The following is a 17610-nucleotide window of genomic DNA, read 5'->3' as shown; positions in this document are numbered from 1 at the left end:
TGCCTGATTCATCGATGTGCCTTGCTGAACCTTTATATTGAAATAGCCTTGACAGATAAAGTCCCACAACCCATGCCCTTTGCCTCATGCGGAGTACTTCACCAAACATCCCATTTAAAACATTTGCCCTATACACACAACGCTTCTCTAATTAGATGAATTTTTTTTCTACATAGCACAAAGGCCACCTGAGAAGCTTGGAATAATTAGTCTCTTGCTGGACACTAAAGAAAGATTGTGTTCAGGGGAGCTTCCCTAGGCTCTCTGGGTCTAGGAACTTTGACTTCTGTTCAGGAGCATCTAAGATAACCTTGGTCTTTGGCCTGTCCATCTTCAGGGATCTTCACAATGGACTGAATATAAGTTGGCTTGCCCCATCCACTGACCAGGCTGGAAACATGACCAAGTTGAGATTGATATTGGATAGGGTGGTAGGTAAGATATAGGGGCTTTTGAAGACTGTGATTCAGTATCTTAGATCTCCCTGTCATCAGTTGTGAATTTAGGGTGACTTTGTTTAACTTCGGAGCCCCACTCTCCTCACCTATAAAATGGAAACAACATCCCCACTGTCCCAGCACCACTGTGAGAACTGATTGAAGCCTAGGGAGTTTGGCGTCATGTGGAGAGTGGAGCGATATTATTGAGCTGCGATATTATTGGTTCATGTGGTGGGTGGGCAAAGGCAAGGTCCCAGGGGGAGAGAGTGAATTTCACATGTACTTTCTGGAACTTCGTCATCAGAGGGCACTGATTTCTTAGCTGCTGATCTTGGCCACGGGAACAGATCCATCTGTGAAACGGTAGGTGGGACTCAGCTTTATCCAGACTCTGGTTATGCTGTGTGGGGAGGACAACCCTGCAGACCGGGCAGTTCACAGCCACACAGGCTCCAAAGGGACCCGTGTGTCTTTTTCTGGAAGGCAGCAAGCCCAGGAATGCAAGAGTGTAGGTCAGCCAGTCACCCCAGGGCTCAGAATGGCTGTCCAGGCCGATGGTCTTGCCGATAAGAGAGCGTGGACATAGCAAACGTCTTTCCAGATACGGGTTAAAGAAGATTCCCATGACGCATGCGCATTCTTTCTCAAAGACTAGGCAAGACAGATCTATCTATAAGATTCGAACACAGGATTTAGACGACAATAAATACCTTTGCCCTTTCTCCTCCTAAGGTTACATTTCTTCCAACTATGGGCCTGTCTCTACCCTGCATCTCAGCTCACATATGTCTGTGTGTGCCTAACGAGGATGAAGCACTCATGATTCACCACCCTCTTTAGCAAATGAAGAAAATGAGCACAGAAATAACGGGAGGCAGGAGGTCTCGCTCGCGTGAGCACCCCATCACCCGCTCAGTGCCAATCTGCTCCCCTGGATTCCCAGGGGACACAATTTTGAAGAGCAGGGGAGAATGTCACGTGGAGGTGAGCACTGTGAGAGGGCTCTGCAGGGGACATGGCTACCACCATGCAGCCCACATTCTGACCTACTGGTCACAGTGTCTTCTGGCAAGAAGGAAAGAGAGATTAAATCACTTCCAGGCATCCCTTTGAGTGGATCAAACAATTAAATCCATCTCCCAGTCTCTCTTGCTCAGATATTTTTGTGAAAATTTCACCTCTTACTGTGCAAGTCTGCTCTAATTTGAGGACTAGGGTAGAACAGAGCTCGGGTTCACCCGCAGAGGTGGAGAGTACCCAACTGAGCAGAGACTCTGGCCATAGTGGACCAAGAAGAGGTTGTATTCAAGAAGAGAAAGCAGATGGGGGAACTTCTTAATGCTCTCGTGAAGACAGTGCGTGCTTAAAGAATTCTAAAATTAATAATAATGATAATTAAGCATGGCCCTGGGAGAATATTATTCACAGGAAACGTGAGTTCACTCTTTCTTTGGAGGATGAGGTACTTCCTGTGTGATATGTCTTGCTACATGTCTCCAACTCCGTGGTGTTGGTTTCGCAGTGCTTCTTACCCCCTGCTATGGGAAAATGGGTCCACATTTCTAGGTGGGTACCTACACCCAGGTAGGTTCTTAGTGGAACTTTCATTCCAGGGAAACCGTTATTCAGAAGCTGAGCCAAAGTATTGAAGCACATATGACCTACAGCATAAAAACATCTCAGGACAAATAAACATACCCCTGAAACCATTTTCTTTCTTTATCCCCTGACTCCAACTCAAAACTCGGTTTCTCCGTGTTGCCTGGTCCATCCTAGAACTTGCTCTGTAGATCAGGCTCTTCTCAAATTCAGGATTTACCTGCCTCTGCCTCCCAACTGCTGAGTTTGCAAGGCATGCGCCACACCTGCCCCGCTTACACTCCCTGAATCATGACTGTCCTTGGCAGTCATCCGGAGCCCCTGATATCCAGAATGAAGTCACCACTCTGAATGTGCCTGGTCCAAAAGGAGTGAAAAAAACTGTGACGAGGTTATGCTTACGTTCATCCCCAAACTCTGGCAGATGGAACAGAGGATCCTGGGGGTCCTTTTTCCCTCCCTCCTCCCTCCCCACATCTCCGTATCTCTTTCTTTCCATGCACCTTCCTAGTTTTTCAAAGTGGCACATCCCAGCTCAGTTGTTTATGTGGCTGAAATCAACAGGCTAATTATGAGCTCTTCTCTCTGTTTTGTAGTAATAAGCCATGTCTTACCTAAGCTAGGCGATCATTCATGCACAATAATAAGAAATACAGAGAGCCACAGAAGCATCTAGGAGACAAACAGGTTATATAATTGCCTATTAGAAGCTCTGATTTGAAATCATTTCCGGAAGGTTCTGCACTCTGTCTCTTTGCACCCAGCTGCCCACCACCCCACATCTATCTTTGCATAAAACAGTGGTGATGCTTTGAAAGATGATGGCTAGAAAGCTCCCTGGAAGCCTCAACTACTTCCTCCTGAAAGGAAAAAAAGGAAAGTGTGTGGAGATGTTCTGGGGAGCTTTTTAATTGGCTACAAAGAGGTCAGTGCAAAAAAAACAACAACAAAAAAAAAAAAAAAAAAACAAAAAACCCAAAACAAAACTAAAACAAACAAACAAAAAAACCTCGTTTTTTTCCCCAAATGCTCAGGTGAGATGGCTACTTCCTACTACCTGTTGCTGATAGACCTCAGGTGTGTGAGCAAGGCAGGTGGGCATGGAAATGGGTGAGGGAGGCCAGGGGTCTATGTACACTCAAGTGCTATTCTGTGTGAGCCAGAAATACATTCAAAAATTCCTGTAACCAAATGGAAAGAAAAATGTGTTATTTTCATGTCATGTTAATGTGCCCTCCCTTTCTACCCCCCCCCCCGCCACTAATTATGCTATTTCAAGAAAATAATTGGATTTGGCTAGGAGAAATTAAGAATAGAAACTTGCAAATTATATAACCTAATGAATCTAACTTTTGGTAATGAACCTAGTTGCTACTTAGCACGCATCGCTGACGCCCACATTAAACAGAGGAGCCCTCCTAATTCTTTTAATTCAACTGAACCATTCTTAATAATTCATAATTAAGTCTGCCTCAAAAATGATAGTCTCCCTGGCAATATTGATTTATTTTCCTTTTGTGTCTCTGCCAAATGTTGAGAACTATAGTGTTTTCTGACTGTCAACAGAGATCACAGAGTCACCGTCATGTTAGAGGCTGCACCCAAAACCCTCCCATAAATCCCAGGGAAGATGAGCTAGAAAATGGAAAAACCCGAGAGAGGGGCTTACAGGCCCATTTGCCATCTCAGCGGTAACAGCAGTAAACTCATTTGGTGGCAGAACAGCTCAGCCCGAGGAAGGCGCGTGTCTAGGATACAAGAGCAAAGTCTCCCAAGGCTGAAAGAGCAATCCTGCCCTCTCTCACCCCATCTCCAGATTTCTTTCTGCTTGAAAGCTCACTGAAGTCTGAGAAAATGAGTTGAAGTAGGATCCGTTCAAAGGTGCCACTGCTTGGTCTTTATCCGTCTTCTCCTTGGGGCCCTTTAATTGAATATTCTGTAGACTTGAGGAGCCATGTTGTCACCCTGGGCTCTGACAACCCCAGATTACCCCAGCTGCTGTCACTCTTCTCTCTGCACTCCCCATTCCTCCAGCACCATACAAATGCATTCCCACTAAGCCTTGTCCTCTGAACCCTGACCTCTGACCCCAGCGGAAATGAAGTCCCCTCTAAATGCACAGAGCACAAAGCAGCTCTATTATTTTTAGAATGTGTAGTAATGAGTACGGTAATGCTTATAATAAAAGTAATAGGCACAATTAAAGTCTATCTTCAGCAATATAAACAGGAGTCAAGCCGTGTCTCAGCATCTCATCTTAAAAGTCCAATTAAGAGCTGGCCTCAAGGAGGGTAGGGGTGGAGAAAAACCTTGGGGGCATGGGCAGGCGCTGATCCAACTCTGTGCCTTGAGGGTCAAATTCTCAGAGCCAGAATCCTCTTAACTCTTCAGGATCTGCTGAGGACTTGTCCTTTCCCTTCTATGCCAGCCTGCTTTATTGAGTGAAAGTTGAAGATTGAATGGCACACTAGATGCTTTTAATTGACTGATTGATTTGTGTGTGTGTGTGTGTGTGTATGTGTGTGTGTGTGTGTGTGTGTGTGTGTAGATGTAAAGGCCCAGGTTGACGTTAGTTGCCTCCCTCAGTGGCTCTTTTTAGATAGGATCTTTTACTAACCCCAAGGCTCACCAATTCAGCAAAGCTAACTGGCTAGGGAGCTCCAGGAACCTGTCTGTCTCAGCCTCCCCGGCTCTGAAATATTTTATGTGGGTGCTAGGAATCCAAACTCAAGCCCGTGTGATTATGAGGCAAGAACTTCATCAATTAAAACATGTCCTTCATTCCCTAGAGACCTTTAACATGCTTTCAAATGGTCTGAAGCCAGCAATGTCTTACAGACAGGCAGACATGCATACACACACACTGGGGGGGGGGGTGCTTTCTTTTGGTGGTGGTGCTGCATTTGAAAAGTTGGGGTGAATCTCACTCTGCCCAAACCCTACCATTTCCATGAGTGCTGAGGGTTGGGCAACAAAAGGCTGTAATCAGGTGGAGAAGCTAAAGAAGGGAAAAACCATTCCTGGGGTCACCTTGTGAAAATTCCAAGGAACTGGCAGGGGAAGCAGAGGAGAGGGTGCCCTCTGTTGGGGTGGGAGGGGACTGCAGGTATTCTCAGAGTAAGAGCAGCAAGGCTTCCAGAACCATCACTGGAGACCTGTGTAATCTGGTCGAAGGCTTAGACCTTTCTGATTTCTGTTTCTCTCAGCTGTACCACGGAGATGCTCACTTCCGCTCTGCTGGATTTGCGGAGCATCGGGGCAAATGCCAAGGTGTAACCCAAGATCTAAATCGTGGTCTTTGACCTCTCTGTGCCTCAGATACTTTCCCATGAAATGAAAAAAGTGGTCACATCAGCTTGTGGGCTTGGGCTGAGAACAGTGCCTGGCACGTGGCAACTGCTTTACAAGTGCTTCTCGTTAGCCCCATGAGCACTGACACTTTGTTGAAATGGGAAACTAAAATTACAACAGAGACAAACTCATCTTCTTCTTTCTCAAGGGGCTTCTGTTTGTTATGTCGTGGGACTGCTGTAGAACTTCCCGGGACACCCCTGAAACAAATCGTGATGGACACCCCCACTAAACGTTGTTGTCAGTTCTAGGTGCTCTTCTAAGGGACCCAGATACCAGGACTTGGGTCCAGTTCTCCACACAGCCATTCACAACTGTCTCTGACTCCAGTTTCAGGGGATCAGACTTTCTCTTCTGACCTCTAGGGGTGCCAGGCATTCAAGTGACATACATACATGCTGGCCTCACATTCTTGCACATAAAGTAAAAAATAAATCTTAAAAACTAAAAGAAAAGTATTGCTGAGGACTAGGAAGATGGCCCAGTCAGTTGGGTACTTACTGCAAAAGCATGACATCTTGAGTTCAAATCCCCAGCACCTATCTAAAAGCCGTATGCTGCACATGTCTGCAGTCCTAGCACTAGGAAGCAAAACCATGAACATCTCAATCATGACCGGAGAGGCATGGCTGCTGGGTGGTGACTCCATTCCCGGTGGTTGGAGCTCAGAGTGAGGCTTGTTTGTATCATGATTGACCAAGAAGCTGTGAGTTTGGACCAATTTCAAGGTGTACCTACAGGGACCCATAGTCCCAAGGTTCAGCACCCTCCCCAAACAGTGCCACCAGCTGGTGACCAAGTATTAAAACATGTGAGCCTAAAGGGGGTCTTTCACACTCAAACCACCACAGATGAAGGTTTTGGGAACCTGAAAGGTTGCCTCTCACACTTTCTTGGCTGAATGAATGAATTTTCTTCCCCCCCTTTTTCTCTCTAGATTCTCTTGGCTTGGAGACATTTGGATCACCCTCCTCTCCCCAGAACACAATTGTGTTCAGACCAAATTGGAGAAAAGCACTGAGCTGGGACCGGTTGAGTGGAATGTTTGACTTCACCTCCTACAAGATGTGACACACTAGCACTGGAAAAATTAGTGCTGACTCCTGAAACAGATATGTCTTCTGGTCCTCAAAACACTTCCAAGAAGCAGTGGGCCATGGGGCTCAAATGTCTGTGTCAAACACAGATCTTCAGTCTCCCGGCTTTGTGTTCCGAGGTTCAGCTAAGCCCTCTGTAGTCCCCAGGATCCTGGTTTATCAAGTGATTTAACTCTGTTTATGAGAGTACCATGATTACAAAGAATTGCGGATACACAGAATCCCCATGGAGTGTCCACCCAAATCAAATTCTTCCTTACTCGGTCACTCACTGACCTACTCAGCTGCTGACCCACAACACACTCTTGTTTACAGATGCGGCATGCTGGGCACAGACACATGGACAAGGAAATTCCTGCCCCGTGCTCAAAGCCAAGCCGAGAGAGTCTTTCCAGATGGCCCTGGCTAAAAGAAAAGACGGGTGCTGTTTGACAGAAAACAGGCACAGGCAGGAGACGCCAAGGCTAGCAGCTCCAGAAAGGACGTGGCAGTGTTGCAGCCATCCGTGTTCTACCAAGGTGTTTCTCTGATGACCTTCTCTGACAGTGCTCTGCCAGGCTCTGGAAGATCAGGCCCTGTGGTGAACATGTCATAAGTTTCACTGTGTATGGAGAGAGACATCTGTCCCTAAAGGAAGCACATATGCTAAAATATGACAAGGCTAGAATGAGCAAGAGGGGTTATTAGGTCAGGCCCACTGGGCTGGGAGACTTGATCAGCTCAAGATGATCAAGAAAAGCAAGTCTGGGACAGCAAGGGTTAGTCTGAGCCTCACAGACAGAGCAGGGGACAGGAGGGAGAGCATGACCCACCTGAGTGACACAGGAATATTAAACCCTGGGCAGAACAGAGTGGGATACTGGTGGGAAATAGGAAGAGGAGAGGGGGATAGGAGGAAAAGGAGGAAGAGGAGGAGGAGGAAGAGAAAGGAACTTTTCAGGTAGCGACTGTGTGGGTCTCACAGGCTTAGACCAGTCTCTTCTCACAGACTGCAGGGACAGGACCGTGTGCTTAGTTCTGGCCAGACATAAAATCATCCATTGCTAGGACTGGATCCACCCAGAAAGCCTAGGTTTGGGCTGTGGGTGTCATTCTGCACAGGCACCAGATGAATACAGATGTGTGCCCTGTCTCATCTTATCACCGTGTAGCACCAACACTGAAGATGGTTGGTGATTCCCTCCCCTGCCAGACTCAGGACAGACTTGTCTTTCATGGTCACATTTGCAACAGCTGAAGACTAAGAGTCGTAGCTACTGTCAATTAGCCTGTCAGCCAGTCTAGCACTGATGTTTGTCTCCGGTGTCATGGTCATTTCACCATTCTGGACTGTTCTCAACACCAGGGGATGTTCACAACACCCCCAGCCCATACCTACTAGACATCAGAAGGAACCCTACCCACTGCCCACTGTAACAACCCGAAATGTTTCTGAGTTTTTCCACAATCACCGTAGTTGTGAACCATTGGGTTGATATTCCTAAATGTTTGTCCTAGTTAGGGTTTTATTGCTGTGAATAGATGCCATGACCACTGCAACTCTTAGAAAGGAAAACATTTCATTGGGGCTGGACTACAGGTTCTGAGGTTTAGTCCATTGTTGTCATGCTGAGAAGCATGGTGCTATGTGGGCAGATGTAATGCTGGAGGGGTAGCTGAGAGTTCTACATCTGGATCTGCAGGCAACAGAAAGAGAGAGACGCTGGGCTTGGCTTGAGCTTCTGAAACCTCAGAGACCACACCCTGTGACACACTTCTTCCAACAAAGCCACACCTACTCCAACAAGGCCACACCTCCAAATATTACTACTCCATATGAGCCTGTGGAAGCCATTTTCATTTAAACCAGGATAACCAAATGTGTTTGACAGGCCCCCTGCCCACTCCCCTCCAAAGCAGGAGGAAGCTGTTTATACAGTAGGGGTTTCCAAGCTCATAGTCTTAACATCAGTGGCTCAACATGAAGTCTAAGGCAGCCCTTGGTGTGGTCGGGTGGCAGGCCCGTGCCTATCTAAGCCACTGCCAGCAGGGAGAAATAGGGACTGCCTGTGCACCTTCTTTTCTCTGACCCTCTCTCAGCAGCTAGAAGAGGAGCCACAAAGAAAAGCTTCTGGGGATCAGTTAACAGATGCAGGGCAGTCTTTGTCTCACTGGAGCATGCTGGGGTAAGCCCTCTGGAAGCTTGGAACACCTACTATGTTGAAAAGCTTTGGCTGCCATTTTGCTTTCTGAAGCCCTGGGATGCTGGTCACGAGCCTCTTGAAGACCAGACATGGTTTATGTGAAGTGAGCATGACTGGTTAGGCATCAGGCGATTTATCTTGGGGGTCATGCTCTGCTCCCTAAGATCCCAGTATGCCCAGTTCATTTCAGTTAGCACATTTTGCCTAATAATGCTCTATTTTTATTTCCCATTTTTGTGTGTGTTGAGTGTGTGAGAGTGTGTGTGAATGTGTGTGTCTCTCCACACAAACATGTACATGCATGTGGAGGCCAGAGGAGCATGTACAGTGCCTTTTATTATTGCTCTTCCTTTTTTTTTTCCCAGTGAAGGCATGGCATAGCATGTGATCCGTTGTGAGACAGGCAGAGGAGGGTAGTGCCCACGACTGCCTTGACTGTCTCCCCCTTCTCCTCCTCTTCCTTCTCCCTCTTGTGCACAAATGTGAGAAGAAAGCATTTCTCTTCAATCCTGTATCCCCTGCCTGACTTGTGGCCTTCAACACCGCTGGCTCAGCTGCAAATGTAAAGGGACCCAACCTTGGTCTCCTCGCACATTACAGTGTTAAACAGACACCCTAAGCCCAGTTTTCCCACTCATTGAGTTCTTCCCTTCCTTAAAAATGAGGGAAAGGGTCCTTCTTGGGTCATAAAAAATATGGCTCAAAACCCAGAACATCTGGCCAGAGCTCATTGCTGAACAGGATCTTTTCCAAGAGCTTGCTGGCTGCCAGATTCCTCCAAGGGAGCCCAGAGGCCTAAGAGCCCTGCAGCAGGGCCAGAAGGAACCGGAAATGCCTTCCAGACACGAATTCTCCTGAACACTGGAGGGATCAGCTGAAATTTAGGGTCACAAAATCTCCAAACGATGTAAGGGTATTATCATGCAGCCCTAAGCCCTGTTGGGGACACTGGGACCCCATGCAGTGTCCGGCTTCTATAAGGCCTTACAGCACAGGGACAGAATGTCCACTCCACACAGTAGAGGATGTCAGAGGAAAGGTATGTAGCCTGTAGAGCAGAGGGCTTTGATACGTGGTGATACTCTCTGACACATTGCAACAGACCAAAGACACAGTGACAGTCAACAGTGTTTCAGCTCTGACAGGTCCTGCTCTTTGCTCCAGCCACGGGATTTGGAAAGACTTCCTCTGGGGAAAGAAAGACCAGCCAAGGAACCTTGGAAGATTCCCTGTGCATGGAAACTTCTAGTCTCTGCAAAGGGAAGGAATCTCATTTGTGAGGCAACAGCACCCTCTGGGGCCAGAGAGAAGCATTAACTCTGGACTATTCTCTGGGTCTTCAGAGCTCCTGAATCTAATATAAATCTAATACAAACAATATTAAATATAATAAAGTGATTGGCCCTATAAATAATATTATATTAGATGTAATATAGTCAGTGACCTACCTAGGGCAGGACTGTTTGAAGAAGTTAACATAGCCACAGGACCCTTTATTTTTGTGGGTCTTAGGTGTGGTTCCTCCACTTCTGGGCCCAGCTGCCATTCCTTGAGAATTTTTGGATAGTGGGGTTAGAAATGTCACAGTGGACGTTGACCCCTGACCTCCTATCAGGCTTTGGCCTGAGGAATCCCTTCCCTTAAACACCCAGCCCTCCGCGCAAAGTGTGGTGACTGACTTACTCCGACAAACTTGGTTTTGCCCTCAGAGGCCATCTGCACTTCGGGCAGCTGCCACAGGACCTCAAGCATTGTTACCTTGTCTCTTGGGACATTTGGGTGATGTTTGTTCTGGAAAACTCCAACACACCAGGCTCTCCTGGAATTTGGTTCTTGAGGTTCCTGGGGAGTGGAGGTGGGGTTACTGAAGACTGCAGATAAGTGTCTTGTCCTGAGGCCAGCAGGGCCTTTGCAGAGACCCCCTGTGACTGGATAGGTCAGTGGAATGGACAATGAAGTTCTGTGGCTCATAGTAGGTGCCGTGGTCATGTGAGATTTAGTTGAGTGCAGAATCGATGCTCTGGCTAGTGTGGCACCAACAAGCCCGCTGCGGGGGTCTGCTTCCAGAACGCTTTCCCTGGTGTGACCCAAGCATTATTCACTGGGCCCTACAACATTTCCCTCTCCCCACTGCCATTGCTAGAGAAGGCACTCAGCCCTGTGGCCATCAGCGTGCCCACCCAATACACTCACTGCCCTTCTGGGTCAGCAGCGGGGGTCAGGCCTCCAGAATCCTGCACCTCTTCCTCCTGTGTCACCTCAAAAGTCACAGGGTGAAGGTACCAGTGCTCGGTAGCCTTTTTCTGCTACTCCGAGATTGCTCCCGGGCCTCAGACACCTCCTCCGGAATCCAGGTGACAGCCCAGCGCCTACCTGCTCTCTGCGCCCCGTGATGGCTGTCAGAGAACGCCTGCGTTAATTAGATCTCCGATTAAATGGCACATTAAGTAATTATCCCAGGGTAGATCCCAAGTGAAGTCTATTTAAAGTGGGTGCCTGAACTTGTGAATGAAAACAGGATTGAGTCACGCTCGGCTACACCACGCAGAGCCCGAAAAGCAGCGCAGCACCACTGCGCAGAAAGGCAGCGTGGCACCAACAGGAGTAACCAGCAGCAGCCCCCTCCCTTAGCTGCTCACTCAGCCACAGAGGCGCTCTTGGCCTAAAAACTGGTACCCAGACTGCCTGTGGCTGGCGAGGGGCGTGTCATTGTTCCTCAACTTCATGCAAAAAAAAAAAAAAAAAAAAAAAAAAAAAAAAAAAAAGAAAGAAAGAAAGAAAGAAAGAAAAAGAAAAGGAAGTATAATAGGTTTATAAACCAAGACTCTCGCTGAATGGCTGCCCCATGGAGCATGCCCCGTGGAGCTCGCATGACCTCGCATGACCAGCCAGCAGGCCATCATATGTCTAGGGAGCATCTACTCACATCCAGCATCTTTCCTTGGGTCCTTCAACGCTCCCATATGTTGGCTTTTTGCATTGGGCCAGTCATCACACCCATTCACAGATAGGAAAACTGAGATCAGGGGGAGGAAGAAGCCTTCTCCAGGGTCCCACGACAAGGAGTTGCAGTGGCTGTTTCATTGGGTTGGACAGATCCATACATTGAGCAGCTGTGAGCACTCAGATGAGACCCTCTGTAGACGAAGCCTGGTTAACCTCTCCTTGTAGAAGACGGAAGGGCTCTCGAGGTACAGCAGGCCCACGAAGCCTCTCCCTTTCCCTGCAATATGAACAGCTAACAGTTGCTAGGAGCTTGGGGTGGGGGTAGGGGGAGCTTCAGTGGTAGAGCACTTACTACCTAGCACTTACTATTCATGAGGCCCCAAGTTCAATCCCCAGTACTGCAAGAGAGGTGGAAAGAAGGAAGATGACCTGGGTTTCTGGTGTGTGCCTGCCTGATAACTATAGCCTTGGAAAGGTGGAGAAAGGAAGATTAGGAATTTGAGGAAAAACTTAGAACAAGGTGAGCCCAAGGTTAGCCTAGGCTACTTATCATAGTGTTTCTCTCTCTCTCTCTCTCTCTCTCTCTCTCTCTCTCTCTCTCTCTCTCTCTCTCAATCTGTGTGTGTGTTACATGCACAAGTACATGTGTGTAGAGGGGGGCCCCTCTAGTGAGAAACCCTTTGGTAGGATCATTTATCATGTATTCAGTCTGTTGTTCCTTGCCGCCAGCTATGGATAAGCAGAAATAGACTCCCCCAGGAAAACAGCAGAATTTCAGGGTGCTAAGGTTGGACCCTGGGCCACCACTTCAAAACAGCTAGGAACAGTCCATGGGGACAGAGCAATGAGACCTCAGGTGAGGTTAGTTCTGACCATGTTTACCACCTTCCTGGCACTGAAGCCATGTCAGGTCAGTCACATACCTGTGTAGACATAACGTGGCTTCCCAGAAGCTGTACAGTGTGCGCCTATGTGACCCTAAATCCTGCCAAGTTGTCAATCAAAATTAACCATAACGCCAGGAGAACCCTTACAAATAAGGGGGGCTGCCTGTGTTATCATTAACATAGTTACAATCCTAATGCTGATTCTCCAATATCATCAAATATCCAGTGTTTAAATGTTGGGTTGAGATGTGTGTGTGCACACACAGTCAAGTTTGAAAGACAATTATTATGAAGCTTAAGATGGTGATGATAAGTTCCTGAGGTGGGAGAGGAGTCATCTCAGACCTCAGAAACAATAGCCTCAAAGCTGGGAGTCAGCGCTGGAGAGCGCTCAGAAAGAAAATTCCAAGTGATGGCCTGCCTGTCTTCCATCACTCAGGGCCTCTGGTCCCAGTGTCAGGCCTTATAGCTGGTAGCGGTGGGGGTCTGGGACCCTCACTAGCCCCTGGGCTCCTTGGAACAGGGAGAGTGAAAGCATACCTGTGATATGAGCATATGGGATGGTAACTGGTGGCCCTACTAGGCCCAGGGACACAGGGAAGCCTTAGCATGGCATGTGCTGTGTTATAAGGAAGCCCGTGCTGTCCTCCACGGCAGGCTGAGCCAGCACCCTGTGTCTGCATCATTTCTCCCTCATGGGAGACAGGAAAGATGGGTGAGGGATGATCTTGCCAGGAACAAGCAGCCGTGAAGAGCCCTGCACATCCGGCATCGGTTAATGATACAGCTGCCTTCTGTTGTGTGTGTGTGTGTGTGTGTGTGTGTGTGTGTGTATGTGTGTGTGCTTCAATTCAACAGCAACAACAAAACTCTCTTTTTTTTTTCCTTAAATGAAGTTAAGAGTTTTAAAAGCTGCCATTTGTCAACTGGAGTTGGCTCACTTTACAGTAGTTTATAAGGAACAAGTCCCCATGGGTCCTAGCATTGACTCTGAATGGCCTGGCTTGTACCCTACGACATGCATTTGGAAAGAAGTTTTCCTCAAAGAGCTTGGGAAATTAGTCCTGAAGGATGGGGACATGGGTTCAGTGGACAATGGTGCCTGCCACTCTCAACTTGGTCATGGGCCCCTCCTTGGGTCAGAGGAAGGTCAAGTCAACGGCAGGGAGTCTATACCCTTCTGATCACTATGTAGCCTGAGAATCTAAGTTTTAACCTCTCCAAGTGACTCTCATGAACAACAGGAGGGGCAGCGGGATCTGGAACTGACTGGAAGTGACAGTGTGGTTAGGAAAAGAATAACAACGAGCGTTAGTCAGAGATGAGGGCCCAGCCTAACCCCCCAGAAAGTCAGTCTCATGGTTGTGACTCCATCCATCCACCTTTCAGTCAAGGTCATCAGCACAATATACTGCGAGGAGCTGAGGTCTCTCAACGGCCTCTGTAAAAGTCTGCTCCATGGGCCTGGGTGAGCCCCGGCAAGGGCAGAACAGACAGGCGCCTCCCCTCAGCTCTGTCTATGCTTTGGGTGGTTTTTTTTTTTTTAAAAACTTCGAGTATCTTTTATATTCCTCTTTTATAATGTTACAACTATGCATCTTCAGGTATAGGTACTGAGAACGAGGTTGAGTGTCTCAGTTCTTGTCTCCCTGGGACCTCGGCTGAATTCCAGGTGTCTACACAGTTAAGCCCCTTCTAACAGCCCCAGGGGAAGGCTCTACCTCTATGATCCAACTGCCCGGGGCTACGCTCAGCTCCTTATCTAGGTCAGGGCGCCAGCCTTTGCTGACTGTGAGGCAGGCCTTTACCTCTGATACTGTTATCTTCTGTCTGCTTCCTGTGGTGTCCCTTTGGCTAAGATGATAGAGCCTCTGCCTTCTTATCCCCACTTTAAGAATGTCGCTCCAACCTCTACTGCTAAGGGCTCCCGGGAAGGATGGGGCAGCAGTGGCTTTCCCCTTTGAGACCTCTGCTATCCTAGCGACAGCTACACAAACCTTAGGCCACGTGAGACATGCATGGGGCTCGATGGCCCTGTGCCCATCCTAACCCATCTGCTACCAAGCCACCACTAGAGTTCAGCTGGGTAGATTGTCCATGCTGACTACCAGGTTTGGAAGCAGAGGCCCCTAATGTCCCACATGGCTTTTAGGTAAAATGTTCTTCTGCAGATATCCCTGGCGGGCCATTCTGGGCCTGCCTCTGTGCAATAACATGTCCCTACTGAGTCCAGCAGAGGACTTTGTTCTTTGCTTTTTACCGTACAAGTAAAATATCTCCCATATTTGTCTATCACAGGGACAGGAATCCCCAGTCTCACCTCTTCAGTATGGCCGAAGCCTAGAGGCCCTGGGATGTCCAACAGCCAGGGCTGATGTGGGATAGGCAGAGGAAACACTGAAGAGTCATAGAGAGGCCATCTTCATATTGTTGTGCCCCAGGACGTTTTCAGGGGTGGATGCTCTGTGTGCACCCATGGGTGTGACTGTGACGGAGGATGGCTAGGTCCCTCTTCCCTGGGACAGTAGCCCCCTCACCCTGCTCCTCTCAGAAGGAAACTGTGGGTACCATTAAGAGTGTGTTCACCAGGCTGAGCCTTCCTGTGGCCGAGCATGTAAGATGGCGTGGTAGCACAGGGGCGGGACCGTTGAGCTGAGAAGTCTGAGACATAATTTTGGTTCAATTGCTGCCGGCTCTCCGCATTCACGCCTACGCTTAGGAAACAGTCTGCAATGATTGCTTCTCTTTTGCTGGAGTGTTCATCTGTACGGTAATTACCGTTGAAAGCATCTTTTTTTTAAAAAATATTATTATTATTATTTTCTGGGAAGAGGGATGGAGGTGCATGTCCTTCCACAGTTTCAGAATATAAGCATAAGATGCTGTCTTTTTCATCTTTAGACTGCTTCCCCTGGTGGCCATGTTTTGTATAGACTGGAGAGCCTTGAGGAATAATGGGCTGAGGCTGACTGACCTAGGCTGCCCACTGAATCTCCAAAAGGACTAGGCATGGGCCAAAAAGATGTGAGGATGGTCCCCAGGGGCTCGAATGTACTGAGGAAATGGGAACGGAAGAAAGTGTGGGAGCTGAAGAAGAGCAGATGAGCAAGCCCGGGCCCTGCAGTGGGGCTGGGGGTGTCTAAGTGGCAACCAGAGAGGGTGAATGCTGCAGAGAAGCAGCTGTGACGCCCAGGCAGTTGTGTCCCTCTTGAAACAGACCCCTGTGAGCCTTTGTGCTGCCTGCCACATCAAAGGAAATGTAGGAGGGGGTTGGGGCAGGGAGCATCTTGCACAGAGCAGGCATACAATGAGATCTCTAATGGAGCTAATTCCAATCAGGACACCATTGTCAGGTGTGCGATCACAGCCGCCCTCCCAGCAATGGGCTCCAACGCACAATGACAAGCAACCAGCGCAGGGATAGAGATGCTGAGGAGACACAGCAAGGGGGCCACTGCTGGCCCCAGAGTGAGGCCTGGTCCTGGACAGTCCCTCAAGGCCCTGGGACCCGGCCATAGCTGAGTGGTCCTTACTCTGGGCTTCAATCCCAGGTCTGTCAGAGAAGAAGCCACACATCGGAATGGCTCTTTGTGAAGCCCTGGGACATGCCTGAGCCATTTTTTTGGCTTAAAACATAAAATTTGTTTTGTTGTTAATTAGCTATATTAGGAAGTGAAAGATAAGGTTCCAGGGGTTTGAGAAAATTTCTTTTGCTCTTTAACCTATGTTAGTTACCTCGGCTGTAACAAAATGTCAAATGAAAAGCGACTGAAGAAAAGGTTGTTTCCATTTGCTTGTGTTCCTTTGTTTTGACTCATGCTTTGGGAACACAGTCTCGTGGGGTGGGGGGTCAGGGTGGCGGGATCATGAGGCAGCAGGGTTCATTACATTCATAGTCAGGAGGTTGGGACAGAGGAGAGCTGCACCCTGCTTACTTTTTCTATTTATTTAGTCCAGGACCCAACCATAAAAGGGTGCTGTGCGTGTTCAGTTGAACCTTTTAGAATTGTCCTTGTAGACAGGTTCAGAGGTGTGACTCCTATGTAAAAGTGAGGACCAGCCATCATACTAGGCAAAGAGAAAGAACACTGTAAGAGTGAGGAAGCATACTCACCTCATATTTCCAGTGCCCTCATCTTTACTCCAGGCCTCAGGGCAACCATCTTCCCAGCAGCCACCCTGGACTCTCCATCCATCCCTTCCAGATTCACAGCTTGTTTAGGAATGGAATTCCTGGTTTTGCTTCATTGTTAACAAAGTCTGCCTGTTTCCTCTCTCTCTCTCTCCTGGGCTTGACAAGTTGAGAGACCATTTCTGGTTCTTTTCTTGCTCTGTTACAGCCCTACACCTTCCATGTACTTTAGATAAGCAACTGGTCCCTTGCCTGAACCTTTGCAATGACCTGCATCTCCTGAGACTGCTCCATACTCCCTCTAGCTGCCCAGGCAGACATTACCAATCAATTTCCACAGGCTAGAGCAGGCTCCACAGGAGGAGAAACAGAGATCAACCTACCTCCCACTTCTCATCTGTCCTTGCATTTTGGATCTGGTTTCTCATGACCCCAACATATATAAGAGGCAAAACCCTGTCTGTTCAACCACACCCAAATAATAACACTAAAATTCTCACCCTATGAAACAGAATTCACCCTGTCTTCTTTGCCTTGGTCCTATCAGAAACTAATACAACACACTTGTGTTTGTTTGTGTGTATGTGTGTGGGGGGTGACTTGAACCCAGGGCTGTGTGTACTTGGTCAGCAACATATCCCTGTCGAGTTTTTTTTTTTTTTTTTAACACTTGATAAATAGCACCATTAGACTTGCTTTCTGAGTCCTTGAAAGTTTTCAGCACTGAGTGGTGTGGTTTTCTACTGTGAATTCGATTTCTCAGCTGATGTAGAAATATTGAGTTACACTTTTTTTCTAATTGATTTTGGCACTGTTTGTCTTGCAGTAATTGTGTATATTTCACCTAATCTGTAAATTTATTGACAGAAAGGTATTTGACATTGATACCCTTTCAGTGTCTGCTGCACCTGCAAGACTTGTCTTCTCACTATCAGGACTATCCTCCAAGCACCTCCTTTGGCTTTGATTCACAGT

The sequence above is a fragment of the Micromys minutus genome, assembly GCF_963924665.1.
Source record: "Micromys minutus genome assembly, chromosome: 11".
NCBI classification, from domain to species: Eukaryota; Metazoa; Chordata; class Mammalia; order Rodentia; family Muridae; genus Micromys; species Micromys minutus.
The sequence above is the reverse complement of the archived record's forward strand: the minus strand, read 5'-3'. Positions refer to the sequence as shown.